This window comes from Mixophyes fleayi, chromosome 6 (assembly GCF_038048845.1).
Source record: "Mixophyes fleayi isolate aMixFle1 chromosome 6, aMixFle1.hap1, whole genome shotgun sequence".
In the NCBI taxonomy this organism is placed as follows: Eukaryota; Metazoa; Chordata; class Amphibia; order Anura; family Limnodynastidae; genus Mixophyes; species Mixophyes fleayi.
Window position 1 is genome coordinate 224,472,342 of NC_134407.1, and position 15,566 is coordinate 224,487,907.

The 15,566-nt window shown below is 41.1% G+C and overlaps 1 protein-coding gene and 1 pseudogene across 3 annotated transcripts in view; both read right to left on the reverse strand.

The window, feature by feature from the left end:
• The window catches only part of LOC142160094 (uncharacterized), a 341,050-nt gene that overhangs the window by 305,476 nt on the left and 20,008 nt on the right, over positions 1-15,566 (reverse strand). Inside the window, exon 1 of one of the 3 annotated variants that reach the window (XM_075215036.1) lies at positions 9,329-9,350. The exons of the other annotated variants lie outside the window; for them this stretch is intronic. The gene's annotated coding sequence lies outside the window, so the exon portion shown is untranslated. Of the gene's footprint in view, positions 1-9,328; positions 9,351-15,566 lie in introns of those variants that run through there. 3 annotated transcript variants of the gene reach the window in all.
• LOC142160090 (uncharacterized) overlaps positions 1-15,566 on the reverse strand; it is a 344,815-nt pseudogene that overhangs the window by 124,961 nt on the left and 204,288 nt on the right.

Here is a 15,566-nt window from a genome sequence, read left to right on the forward strand (position 1 = left end):
GGCTAACCTTTCCTCATAACTTAATGACTCCATACCCTTTATCAATTTTGTCGCCCTTCTCTGAACCCTTTCTAGTTCCAAATTATCTTTTTTATAGAGTGGTGCCCAGAACTGTACTGCATATTCAAGATGAGGTCTTACCAACGATTTATACAGTGGCAAAATTACACTGTCTTCCCTTGCATCTATGCCCCTTTTTATGCATGCCAATACTTTGTTTGCCCTTGCAGCTGCTGCTTGACATTGAGCACTATTGCTAAGTCTACTGTCTACGAGCACTCCCAAATCCTTTTCCATTATAGATTCTCCCAAATTAATTCCATTTAATTCATAGATTGCGTTCTTGTTTTTGATCCCTGAATGCATAACCTTACATTTATCTGTGTTAAACCTCATATTCCATTTAGCCGCCCAATCCTCCAGTTTATTTAAGTCCCTCTGTAGAGAAGCTACATCTTGCTCTGATTTTATTACCTTACAGAGTTTAGTGTCATCTGCAAAAATAGAAACTTTACTCTCTAAACCATCACCAAGGTCATTAATAAATATATTAAAAAGGAGTGGTCCCAGCACGGAACCTTGAGGTACTCCACTTAAGACCTTTGACCAATTAGAAAATGTTCCATTTATCACAACTCTCTGTTCCCTATTCTCTAACCAGTTTTCGATCCAAGTACAAATTTTGATTTCTAGACCCAGTTCCCTTATTTTGTAAACCAACCTCTTGTGTGGCACTGTATCAAAGGCCTTTGCAAAATCTAAGTAGACCACATCTACTGTCCTGCCCTGGTCTAAGTTCCCACTAACTTCCTCGTAGAAACTAATTAGATTAGTTTGACATGACCTATCCCTCACAAATCCATGTTGATTCCCACTAATAATGTTATTGCGTACCAAGTAATCCTGAATACTGTCTCTTAAAATACCTTCCAGTAGTTTCCCCACTATTGATGTCAGTGTTAATCCTTTTGCCATTTATATACTTAAAAAACTTTTTGGGGTTTGTCTTACTTTCTTTTGCAACGTGCCTTTCATTTTCTAATTTAGCCAATCTAATTTCCTTTTTGCATGTTTTATTACATTCCTTGTACCTACGGAAGGACTCCTCTGACCCTTCAGACTTAAACAATTTAAATGCACGCTTCTTCCTTTGCATTTCTTCCCTTACCTTTTTATTTAGCCACATTGGTTTAGACTTAATTCTTTTACATTTATTTCCCATAGGAATGAACTTATACGTGTATGTTTCCAACAACATTTTAAAGACAGCCCACATTTCTTCCGTATTTTTTCCTTCAAAGGTTTTGTCCCAGTCTATGCTCTTTATAGACTCCTTTAGCATATTAAAATTTGCCTTTTTAAAGTTTAAAGTCCTAGTTGATCCCTTATACTGTTGTTTCTGGAAACTAATTTCAAATGAGACCATATTATGATCACTGTTTCCCAAGTGCTCCTTTACCTGAATATTTGATATTACGTCTACATTGTTTGTTATTACTAGGTCCAGTATAGTCCGGTTCCTAGTTGGTTCCTCAACTAATTGGGACATGTAATGGTCTTTTAGCGTGCTCAGAAACCTATTTCCCCTAGCTGTACCGCAGGTCTCAGTACTCCAATCAATGTCCGGATAATTAAAATCCCCCATAATTAAAATTTGACCTAGTTGTGTAGCCTTTTCAATTTGCTGTAGAAGTTGGGCTTCCTCAATCGTACTAATATCTGGCGGTTTATAGCATATCCCTATCAGAAACTTCTCTGAACTTTTTCCCCCGCTGGATATTTCAACCCACAATTCCTCTATATTATCACCAATATTCTCGTATATAACTTCCTGAATACTTGGTTTTAATTCTGGCTTAATATAAAGACATACTCCTCCTCCCCTTTTATTTACCCTATCCCTCCTGAAGAGAGAATAGCCTTCCAAGTTGACTGCCCAGTCATGTGTATCATCCCACCAGGTCTCAGTAATACCTATAATATCATACTGCTCATTCATTGCTACTAGTTCTAACTCCCCCATTTTACCTGTCAGGCTTCTTGCATTTGCAAGCATACACTTAAGTCTATTGCCTCCCTTAGGTATTTAATTTTGCTTTAAAAAGGGCCGCTCCTTATCGGCTATGCTTCCCTTTCCCCCTTCTCCACCCCCTTTACTCTTGTTTAATTCCTCCTTACTACTCTCAATGTCTATCCCATAAATACTTGCTTGCCCCTCCCCCCCGGAGCCTAGTTTAAAATCTCCTCCAACCTTCTAACCATCCTCTCCCCTAGCACTGCAGCTCCCTCCTCATTCAGGTGCAATCCATCACGACAATAAAGATGGCAACTAACCGAGAAATGAGCCCAGTGCTCTAAGAATCCAAAACCCTCCTTCTTACACAGGTAGTATTTCCGAAAATACTACCTTGGATGTCCTTGCCTTAAGTTTGCGACCTATGTCCCTGAAATCATTCTTTAGGACACCCCTTCTTCCTCTAACTCGGTCATTGGTGCCAACATGCACCAAAACCGCTGGGTCATTCCCAGCCCCTCCCAACAATCTGTCCACCCGATCCGCAATATGCCGAGCCCGAGCACCCGGGAGACAACACACTGTTCGGCATGCACGGTCCCGGTAACAGATTGCCCTATCTACCTTCCTAATAATTGAATCCCCTACCACCACAATCTGCCTGGGTCCCTGAGTAACTTTGATCCCCTCTGTGCTGGAGAGACCATTCCCCTGGTTGCTAGAGGAAGCAGTGTCATCCAACTCTACCAATTCTGAACTGCCTTCCACAGTATCTTCATCCAATATGGCAAATCTGCTGGGATTGCCTAGCTCAGAACTGGCCTGCCTCTTCCTCCCTCTGCTACCCCTAGTAACTGTTACCCAGATGCCTACCTGTGCATCCTCCTCTGTCTCTGCTCCACCCTGCTCAGATAACGCATCAACGGTGAGCTGTAAACTCTGCTCCAGGTTGGCAATGTCTCTCAATGTTGCAATGGTCTGCTTTAGATCAGTTACCTGGGCTTCCAAAGAGACCAATTGCTCACATTTCTCACAGAGGTATAAACCTTGGAACACTTGCTCCAAGTGTGCATACATATGACAAGATATGCATTGAGTGAGATCATCAAGCCTGCTACTACTCATCTTATTATGGCTAACCTAACTTCTTATAGCCTACGGTGAACTTTAGTACTAGCCTTTCCTAGCCACTTACCAGATTAAACCCCTTCCTGGATTCAACTCCTTACTGGAACCAACTCCACACTTTAAACAAAAACAGCACTTGAAATCAAAAAAGCAGTGAAATCACAAGCTCACAAGCTAGTGAAGCAGCTTCCAGACGTGACTGCTGACTGCAGGCACTACTATGTGTCCTGATATGAATTGTGGGCAGAACTATGAAGCATGATATGAATTGTGGGCACAACTATGAGGAATAATATGAACTGGGGGCACAACTATGTGGCATAATATGAACCGGGGCATTACTGTCTGGCATGATATGATTTGGCAGCACTACTGTGGCATAATATGATTTGGGAGCACTACTGTGGCATAATATGAACTGGGGGCACAACTATGTGGCATAATATGAGCCGGGGGCATTACTGTCTGGCATAATATGATTTGGGAGCACTACTGTGGCATAATATGAATTGAAGTTACTACTATGTGGAATAATATGAATGTTTATTTGTTGGTTGAATTACTATTAATATTATCACGATAATAGTTACATAACAACTGATTTTTGATATTGTGTTGTAATATGGTATTATAAATGTATTGATTTCTCATGTAGTAGCCATATGTTGGAGGAAATCTGTTTTGTAACTTCTAAAGGCAGGATACTCACATGCTAATTAAGTATCTTCTCAATGACCAAGATCTCTTTTAACTTGAATGCACAGGAAGGGGGTCATTACCTTTCTATCCTGAGTAACTTTCATCCTGTGTCTTTGAAACTGTCTGAATAACGCAATAGCAAGTAATTTAGGAAATCACAGATCAATGTAAATATTGTTAAAGTTTAAAACTGCATAAACTCCAAGTCTAGAGAATTTTACATCCTGATGTGAAATTCCTGATGAAATATCTGAGATGTTGTGGAATTAGCCTGGATTGGTTAAAAGAGCAGAAGGACAAATTACCTCCTGCCAGGTTAGGTCTCTAAAACTGTATAAGAAGAGCCCTGTTTGACCATGTATTGTATTATTCCATATGTAACTTCTGGGGTTCACTAGTACCTCAAACTTGTGTGTAACTATCATTGTAAGGACTACATGAGCTCACCAAACATCACTGCTCCAAGATCCTGTCTTGATGAATACTTACCTGCTGTAAATTCCTGTGGCCTACAGATTAGAATAATCTAATCTGTTTATCCAGGTGTTCTGAGGTTGGGACCCAGCATCATTATCACTGTGTGCTGGGAGCTTATAAATCTCTATATATCACTGCACAATCCCGTCTCCCCTATATAGTAAAAATAATCCGCCAAATCAATGTGTACTGGGAGTTAATACTCTCCATATATCACTGTAGAGACCCCTCTCCTTTATATAATAATAATAATCCCCCATATCATTGTGTGCTGGGAGTTATTACTCCCCATATATCACTGTACAGTCCCCTCTCCTCTATATAATAATAATAATAATAATCCCCATATCAGTGTGTGCTGGGAGTTATTACTCCCATATATCACTGTACAGACCCCTCTCCTCTATATAATAATAATAATCCCCCATATCAGTGTGTGCTGGGAGTTATTACTCCCATATATCACTGTACAGTCCCCTCTCCTCTATATAATAATAATAATCCCCCATATCAGTGTGTGCTGGGAGTTATTACTCCCCATATATCACTGTACAGACCCCTCTCCTCTATATAATAATAATAATCCCCCATATCAGTGTGTGCTGGGAGTTATTACTCCCCATATATCACTGTACAGACCCCTCTCCTCTATATAATAATAATAATACCCCATATCAGTGTGTGCTGGGAATGGGAGTTATTACTCCCCATATATCACTGTACAGTCCCCTCTCCTCTATATAATAATAATAATCCCCATATCAGTGTATGCTGGGAGTTATTACTCCCATATATCACTGTACAGTCCCCTCTCCTCTATATATTAATAATAATCCCCCATATCAGTGTGTGCTGGGAGTTATTACTCCCCATATATCACTGTACAGACCCCTCTCCTCTATATATTTATAATAATCCCCATATCAGTGTGTGCTGGGAGTTATTACTCCCCATATATCACTGTACATTCCCCTCTCCTCTATATAATAATAATAATCCCCCATATCAGTGTGTGCTGGGAGTTATTACTCCCATATATCACTGTACAGTCCCCTCTCCTCTATATAATAATAATAATCCCCATATCAGTGTGTGCTGGGAGTTATTACTCCCCATATATCACTGTACAGACCCCTCTCCTCTATATAATAATAATAATCCCCCATATCAGTGTGTGTGGGGAGTTATTACTCCCATATATCACTGTACAGACCCCTCTCCTCTATATAATAATAATAACCCCCCATATCAGTGTGTGCTGGGAGTTATTACTCCCATATATCACTGTACAGTCCCCTCTCCTCTATATATTAATAATAATCCCCATATCAGTGTGTGCTGGGAGTTATTACTCCCCATATATCACTGTACAGACCCCTCTCCTCTATATAATAATAATAATCCCCCATATCAGTGTGTGCTGTGAGTTATTACTCCCATATATCACTGTACAGTCCCCTCTCCTCTATATATTAATAATAATCCCCATATCAGTGTGTGCTGGGAGTTATTACTCCCATATATCACTGTACAGACCCCTCTCCTCTATATAATAATAATAATCCCCATATCAGTGTGTGCTGGGAGTTATTACTCCCCATATATCACTGTACAGACCCCTCTCCTCTATATAATAATAATAATCCCCCATATCAGTGTGTGCTGGGAGTTATTACTCCCCATATATCACTGTACAGACCCCTCTCCTCTATATAATAATAATAATCCCCCATATCAGTGTGTGCTGGGAGTTATTACTCCCATATATCACTGTACAGTCCCCTCTCCTCTATATAATAATAATAATCCCCCATATCAGTGTGTGCTGGGAGTTATTACTCCCCATATATCACTGTACAGACCCCTCTCCTCTATATAATAATAATAATCCCCATATCAGTGTGTGCTGGGAGTTATTACTCCCATATATCACTGTACAGTCCCCTCTACTCTATATAATAATAATAATCCCCCATATCAGTGTGTGCTGGGTGTTATTACTCCCATATATCACTGTACAGACCCCTCTCCTCTATATAATAATAATCCCCCATATCAGTGTGTGCTGGGAGTTATTATTCCCCATATATCACTGTACAGACCCCTCTCCTCTATATAATAATAATAATCCCCCATATCAGTGTGTGCTGGGAGTTATTACTCCCATATATCACTGTACAGTCCCCTCTCCTCTATATAATAATAATAATCCCCCATATCAGTGTGTGCTGGGAGTTATTACTCCCATATATCACTGTACAGACCCCTCTCCTCTATATAATAATAATCCCCCATATCAGTGTGTGCTGGGAGTTATTATTCCCCATATATCACTGTACAGACCCCTCTCCTCTATATAATAATAATAATCCCCCATATCAGTGTGTGCTGGGAGTTATTACTCCCATATATCACTGTACAGTCCCCTCTCCTCTATATAATAATAATAATCCCCCATATCAGTGTGTGCTGGGAGTTATTACTCCCCATATATCACTGTACAGACCCCTCTCCTCTATATAATAATAATAATCCCCCATATCAGTATGTGCTGGGAGTTATTACTCCCCATATATCACTGTACAGTCCCCTCTCCTCTATATAATAATAATAATCCCCATATCAGTGTGTGCTGGGAGTTATTACTCCCATATATCACTGTACAGACCCCTCTCCTCTATATAATAATAATAATCCCCCATATCAGTGTGTGCTGGGAGTTATTACTCCCATATATCACTGTACAGACCCCTCTCCTCTATATAATAATAATCCCCCATATCAGTGTGTGCTGGGAGTTATTATTCCCCATATATCACTGTACAGACCCCTCTCCTCTATATAATAATAATAATCCCCCATATCAGTGTGTGCTGGGAGTTATTACTCCCATATATCACTGTACAGTCCCCTCTCCTCTATATAATAATAATAATCCCCCATATCAGTGTGTGCTGGGAGTTATTACTCCCCATATATCACTGTACAGACCCCTCTCCTCTATATAATAATAATAATCCCCCATATCAGTATGTGCTGGGAGTTATTACTCCCCATATATCACTGTACAGTCCCCTCTCCTCTATATAATAATAATAATCCCCATATCAGTGTGTGCTGGGAGTTATTACTCCCATATATCACTGTACAGTCCCCTCTCCTCTATATAATAATAATAATCCCCCATATCAGTGTGTGCTGGGAGTTATTACTCCCCATATATCACTGTACAGACCCCTCTCCTCTATATAATAATAATAATCCCCATATCAGTGTGTGCTGGGAGTTATTACTCCCATATATCACTGTACAGTCCCCTCTCCTCTATATAATAATAATAATCCCCATATCAGTGTGTGCTGGGAGTTATTACTCCCATATATCACTGTACAGTCCCCTCTCCTCTATATAATAATAATAATCCCCCATATCAGTGTGTGCTGGGAGTTATTACTCCCCATATATCACTGTACAGACCCCTCTCCTCTATATAATAATAATAATCCCCCATATCAGTGTGTGCTGGGAGTTATTACTCCCCATATATCACTGTACAGACCCCTCTCCTCTATATAATAATAATAATCCCCATATCAGTGTGTGCTGGGAGTTATTACTCCCATATATCACTGTACAGTCCCCTCTCCTCTATATAATAATAATAATCCCCATATCAGTGTGTGCTGGGAGTTATTACTCCCATATATCACTGTACAGTCCCCTCTCCTCTATATAATAATAATAATCCCCCATATCAGTGTGTGCTGGGAGTTATTACTCCCATATATCACTGTACAGTCCCCTCTCCTCTATATAATAATAATAATCCCCATATCAGTGTGTGCTGGGAGTTATTACTCCCATATATCACTGTACAGTCCCCTCTCCTCTATATAATAATAATAATCCCCCATATCAGTGTGTGCTGGGAGTTATTACTCCCATATATCACTGTACAGTCCCCTCTCCTCTATATAATAATAATAATCCCCATATCAGTGTGTGCTGGGAGTTATTACTCCCATATATCACTGTACAGTCCCCTCTCCTCTATATAATAATAATAATCCCCCATATCAGTGTGTGCTGGGAGTTATTACTCCCCATATATCACTGTACAGACCCCTCTCCTCTATATAATAATAATAATCCCCATATCAGTGTGTGCTGGGAGTTATTACTCCCCATATATCACTGTACAGTCCCCTCTCCTCTATATAATAATAATAATCCCCATATCAGTGTGTGCTGGGAGTTATTACTCCCATATATCACTGTACAGTCCCCTCTCCTCTATATAATAATAATAATCCCCCATATCAGTGTGTGCTGGGAGTTATTACTCCCATATATCACTGTACAGACCCCTCTCCTCTATATAATAATAATAATAATAATCCCCCATATCAGTGTGTGCTGGGAGTTATTACTCCCCCTATATCACTGTACAGTCCCCTCTCCTCTATATAATAATAATAATCCCCATATCAGTGTGTGCTGGGAGTTATTACTCCCCATATATCACTGTACAGACCCCTCTCCTCTATATAATAATAATAATCCCCATATCAGTGTGTGCTGGGAGTTATTACTCCCCATATATCACTGTACAGACCCCTCTCCTCTATATAATAATAATAATCCCCCATATCAGTGTGTGCTGGGAGTTATTACTCCCCATATATCACTGTACAGTCCCCTCTCCTCTATATAATAATAATAATCCCCCATATCAGTGTGTGCTGGGAGTTATTACTCCCCATATATCACTGTACAGTCCCCTCTCCTCTATATAATAATAATAATCCCCATATCAGTGTGTGCTGGGAGTTATTACTCCCCATATATCACTGTACAGTCCCCTCTCCTCTATATAATAATAATAATCCCCCATATCAGTGTGTGCTGGGAGTTATTACTCCCATATATCACTGCACAGACCCCTCTATATAATAACAGTATAATATTATATTACACATTACACCACATATAATGAAGTCCGGGTCTCACCCTTCCGGAGGTCACGTGTAATAAGCGGACAATAGAGGACGATATGACTTTGGTGTATCTGCCAGACTACAGGAAAATGGCCGCCGCTGGATTGACTTATAAAACTAATAGATTTCCTATTTGTACTACAAAAAAATGGCCGCTTTATGGATCACAGTATCAGTTATCACGTTATCTTATCCCCACATTGAGGACACATTTTGAAATGATATTTATTTTACTATGTTCCCTGTGCTATTTCTACTACATAACAAGGTGAGATCCGGGCTCAGTGTTTTGAACAATATATTTTACTTCATATGTATTGTATCATGTTATATGAGTATTATATGTTATACTATATACAGGGTACATACCATTTATCATGTGTACAGTATATTGTATGTTATATGAGTATTGTACCTATTATATGTTATACTATATACAGGGTACATACCATTTATCATATGTACAGTATATTGTATGTTATATGAGTCATATGCTACATGAGAACAATAAATACGGAGGAACTCAGGTGGATATATGATTAAAGACCCTAACTCCTGAGGGCAATATAGATTTTGATATCCGTATCTGTACATGACCCTCTTGTGCTGGGGAAGGTACGGTCTGAGGAACAAAATCTTACTGTCATACTTCCCAATGTATGCCCAAACCCATCCCGAACTTAGAAGTGATACTGGGTAGGGTTGACTAGTACCCAGCAAATAAACACGGTGGAATATAAAGTTCTGTAGAATATCTACCCTTTAGAGTTAATCTCCCTGCCAAACAGTCAATGGGATTCATAGCAAGGTGGATGAGATAACCACTAGCCATCAGGCCTTATATGGGTATTATACAATCAAGATGGTATCCACTTAGCTCACCATCTATACTTCCACTCTAAATATCAGCATACGCCACAAGATTAATCATTCAAGAAATTCCAAGTACCAAAACAAGTACTAGATCCATCCCACTAGTCTTCTGAAGCACACGACGGCAATAGAGTTAATATGCATAACTCGTATAATTTATGTCACTTGTATGGTCTTAAGGTCACTTTATGACATGTGACCTATTAGCTAGAAAATAGCATCAGTACACCAGGATATGAGCATCATTCTCATAATTATCCCTTCAGTCCTTACTGTTTATATTACAATCGTGTTATATAATGTTCTCATTATTGTAATTATGTTACACCTGCATATTTGTTCCTCATTTACTAACATTTTGATTAACTAAAATTATTACATTTTAATATCATGATATTATTTTCATCAGGAGTTGCGCATAAAACATGTTTTAGCAATGCATGAGCAGCAATACAACATGAGGATTCGCAACGACAGCTATGAGGCAATCCTGACCTATCACGATTAAGCAAGGACTTTTTAGATACGATCAGGAGATTGTCCACCAATAGAACAAGCCTTGAAGAAGTCACGTACATGTGACAAAACGCATTGGCCTATTATATCACTATCCGGAAATAGCTACGTAGGCTCCACGGTGGAACGCACGCCACACTTGCGATCAATGAGCTCCTTCATTATTTATCGATAGCCGACAAGTCATTCCTACAACATAGGACGTCAACTTGCTGCTATCGGACCCAGGAAACACTGTCTTGACATATTAACCGCAAGTATCGGGACTGTGTTCTCCTCCTTAATTAACTTTGTAAATCTTTGGAAATTGAACACTGTTAGATTGTATTGGACTGGTTAGTTTTTCTTCTAATTTGGATATGTGGACATTTTTGTACGACATGGATTGAATTCAGTTGAGTTAGATAGGAATGGACTTACACATTATTAGACATGTCATCATGGTATGATCTCAATAGTGTTACCATAAAATTTGATTTTACATTTAATCGAGCCTGCTGTACTGGTTAGGATCACACCAGACACAGGACAACATTTAGTGATATCTAGTTTATCTAGACATCCAGATAACATTACACTGAGCCCAGAAAACTAGATACCAACACAGTAGGATCTGTGATATTGAGCGCTGAAACTTTGTAACTAGATACACATTAATTTTTGCATCCCAGGAGCGACATGTTAATGACTCCAAATCATCTCTCACCTCCTCATACAGCTGCTGGAGGTTTCCTCTGTTAGGCCTAAACATTTGAACAATCTCCTGCGCTGAGAGGGAGTCCAGGGTCAAACGTCAGCGGACTCTGGTGATTTTGATGTTCCTCTCTTCTCCTCTCTTCAGTATTAAACATTTCATTTTCAGTCAACAAAGTCTTAAAAAAAATTGCCATTCAACTTCATTTTCATACACCCTCAGAATAATAAAGTTTTGTGGCCCTTTTTATAGACATCATTAGCATACATACTCCAATGGCTGAGGTTGTTGGTAATCTCACCTATAAAAAGCTGCTTTTTATTCTATCATGTTTCAAAGTGAGATAATGAAGATTTGCAATATCGCATCTTCACACATATGACAACTCGTATTCTTAGAATGCCCAAAATTCAGCACAGATTTTTGCTATCGTCTGTTTACTGGCGATTTCCCATCAGTTCACACTTTCATACATCTGTGGTTGCCAAATCGCCTTAAAAAAAGCGAAATAACGTCCATTTAGCAAAATAGATACATTTTGCCCTAGGGCTTTTCTTTATATTTATTATCCAATAAAATACAGTTTAATATAATAGTAACTTAATATGTGACATGGCTCTTTGCAGTAACTGTAGCTTTGCTGCAGTACTAAATTCTGGGTCAAAATGTCTGTAGTAACCTGGAATTCCAAAAAAGGCCAGTGCTTGTTTCTGCATCTACCTTAGCTGGTTCTGGCTTAAGTCTTCTGCGATAGGATGGACTGCCTATGCCACCCTGTCTGTTGTTGCTGGACTTCCTCAACCAATGCTTATTGCATCAGAAATTAATACCTCAGAAATTAATGCCATTTCTCTGCAAAGTGCTAGACGATATAGTAAAATCAGTACATTGCAATTATATAAATAAGCGCCCTGCGCTATTTCCTTTCAATAAATTTATCCCATAATTTATAAGTGAACCAGTCACACCTTCCTTTCTCCACCAATGCCCCAGGTGCTGCAATTCTGGTAACACCATTTGGCACTTGTCTGCCTTAACAGTCAGACCTGCCCACCTAATCTTCCCTAACACTGGCCCTACTTGCTCCAGATTATCCTCCCAAATCTTACTGAAGTTGGAAATGTCTTCTAGGTAAACCTGAGCTCTGTCCAGTATATCTACCAAAGCGTTAATACAGGGCAAGGGGTAAGTGTCAGACATGGTCACTGAATTTTCTCCAACTCCTGGCCTACATGTTTCAGATGGTCCTCCCAGGACTTATTGAAAATGGCAATGTCGTCCAAGTACACCTGAGCAAAGCCTTGACACCTTTCCAGTAGGTAATAAATCACATGCTGGAAGATGGCTGGCGTGTTCTTTATCCCAAACGGCATAGACTTAAACTTGAACTGGCCAAATGGGGTGATGAACGACAACATTTTTGAGCCTCTGGGGTAAGTGGTATCTGCCAATAAACCTTGCTAAAGTCAAGTGTTGAAATATACTATTCTCCAGCTAACCAATCTAACAGACCGTCAATGCGGGGCCAGGGATAGGAATCGGACATGGTAACCTCATTCAACCGGCAATAATCTAGGCAAAACCGCGTTTGTCCTTCTTGGGAACCATTACAAAGGAGGATGCCCAGGAACTGCGCGATGGCTGGATCACACTTATCTGAAGCATTTCCTGAACCTCCCTGTATATACACTCCTTGGCCTCTGGTGAGACCTGATAAGTGGGTTGCCTAATCGGCCTATACTCACCAGTGTCTACATGGTGAAACCCCAAGGAAGTCCGGTCGGGCTTCCTAATAAACAGAGTTGCAAAGGGCAGCAGCACTGCTTCAAGATGCTCCCTCTTCCGGTTACTCAACTTCTTATCTCAGTCCACTTCCTTTACACCACCTTTAGCTCTGGCATCCGCGAGGCAGTGAGGTAGTGGATCACGTCCTGGTTCCTCAGTCAGCAAGAAGCAAACCACTGCTACTGATTCCACACGCTCATGGTATGCCTTTAGCATATTCATATGGTAGGTCGCTACCGCATACTATAGCTATCAAATGTACCACATAGGTAATGTCACAAAGTATCTTGAGACTGTGTACAGTCCAGCCCAGGCAGCCTGTAGCTTGTGCTGACCTGTAGGCATCAGAACAAGGACCTTCTGCCCTACCTCAAATACTCTGGCATGTGCCCTGATCATACCAAGGCTTCTGTTTGGTTTGTGCTTCCACTATGGCAAAAGCCCCATGAGATTCTCTAACCGATCCCTGAGCTTGATCACATATTCCAACGCAGAGACATCTTCAATGGGTAGTACCCCTTTCCAAGACTCCCGGAACAGGTCAAGAGGTCCCCAGACTCTGTGGACTAAGTTAGTCTGGGGATGGTAGGGGGCAGTACAGAGCTGCCTTACTCCACACTTTGCCCAGAGATATTGGATCAGTTCACTCACGAACTGTGTCCCTTGATTAGTTAGGATCACAATAGGGAATGCTAATCTACTAAATATTACTAGCAACGTGTCTGCTGACATTTTTGCACTTATTGAGGACAGAGCTACAGCCTTAGGCTATCTTGTGGCAAAATCCTTCCCTGATAGTAGATCTTCCCTGATCTACTGGGCACAGGTAGTAGATCTACTATGTCCACAGCCACTTGCTGGAAAGATTCCCCGACTATTGGCAAGGACCTGAGAGTAACATAAGCACTGGGGCGCCCAACACGCTGACACACATCAAAGAACTAATAGGCTCGGATATCATCCGACATTCCATGCCAGAAAAAAGTCCTATCTCAGGCACTTCAGTGTTTGGTCTCTCCCCTGGTGTCCAGCCATAGGAATTTCGTGGGCAAAAGTTCTGTGGGACCACCAGTTGAACTTGTTCCTTGATAGGTCTATGCCCATCTACCTTCCTGGCTACCCGGTACAGTGAGCCATTACACCAGGTCACACTTCCCACCTCCACCCCGAAAGGCCACTGCCATCTTGGTGCCTCATGCCTTCCAGCGAGGGATCAGAGAGCTGAGCTGGCCAGAACTCTCCTGTGGTCCTCACTATCGTGTAAGTCGTGACACTCTGCACAGGGGCCTTTATTGGGGTTACCAGGGTCAGAGAAAGGTCAATGTGGTCAGCTATACTCACCACAGGAGCTGGCATACTGCTAGGTGAAGGAGCATCATGTTGCATGCCCACATGATCAGATTGGCCGGAGACAACATCCTCTGTGCTGCTAGAAGATGTAGTCTTTCCAGAGGCAAAGAGCTGGCCAGTTTTTGAAGATCTAGCAGCTGAAGTCTTTTCCTCTGGGTTGGCTGATGCAGTCGTTGCTGGTAATAGCTGTTGTCTAGCAGCTGTGGTCTGTTCCTCTGGGCTGGGTTGTGCAAGCGGAGATCCTGAAGATTGTAGTCTGGCCACTTGGCTCTAGGTAATGGAGTTGAGAAACGCTGTCACAATTCCACCCCCAACATCATTGCCAAAGATCACATCGGTTAGAAGGCCATTCATAATGGCATCTCGCAACTCCTGACCATCTCCCTAGTCTGGGTAGACCATGGCTACAGACACTTTCTTTTCCAGTTCATCTGCCACAGTAGTTGACCCTGGAATACTTTGGCCGGATAAATAAGATGGGGGCTCACTACAGTGATTGAGGTGCCCAAGTCCTTCCCCCTGCTGGGGACCCACTTGGACTGGCTGCAGGTTCCTCCACATATGTTTGGGGGATCTTTTGGTGAAAGAAGTGACTCTTCCCGTGAAGTCACCGTCGATAATGGCACATGCCATTGGTTTTGCAGGGGTCGAAACATACTCTACAGGCTCACCTTCACCAGTTAAGCAAATCAGTTAGGCCCTAGGACTCGGCTTAGTGGCATGAGTCTGAGATGCTGGGGCTGTGGAACAGTACATCCTCAGGTGACCGGTTTTCCCGCAGCCATAACATTTCTTCTCCAGCCTGGGCTCTGGTGGTTTCTGATAACTCTCAGGTACAGAGCGGGTCAGTGGCTGGCAAAGGTACCTGGATGGTTGCATACTTGCTTTTGGGTAGAAGAGGGGTGTACAATTGATTGTATCACCCTGATCCTAGCTATCACCATAACATCTGAGATAAAACATCTATTTAGAGCCCGGATGTAATATATTCTCTAAACTTGGATTTAACAGAATTTACATTCATCTGTGATTT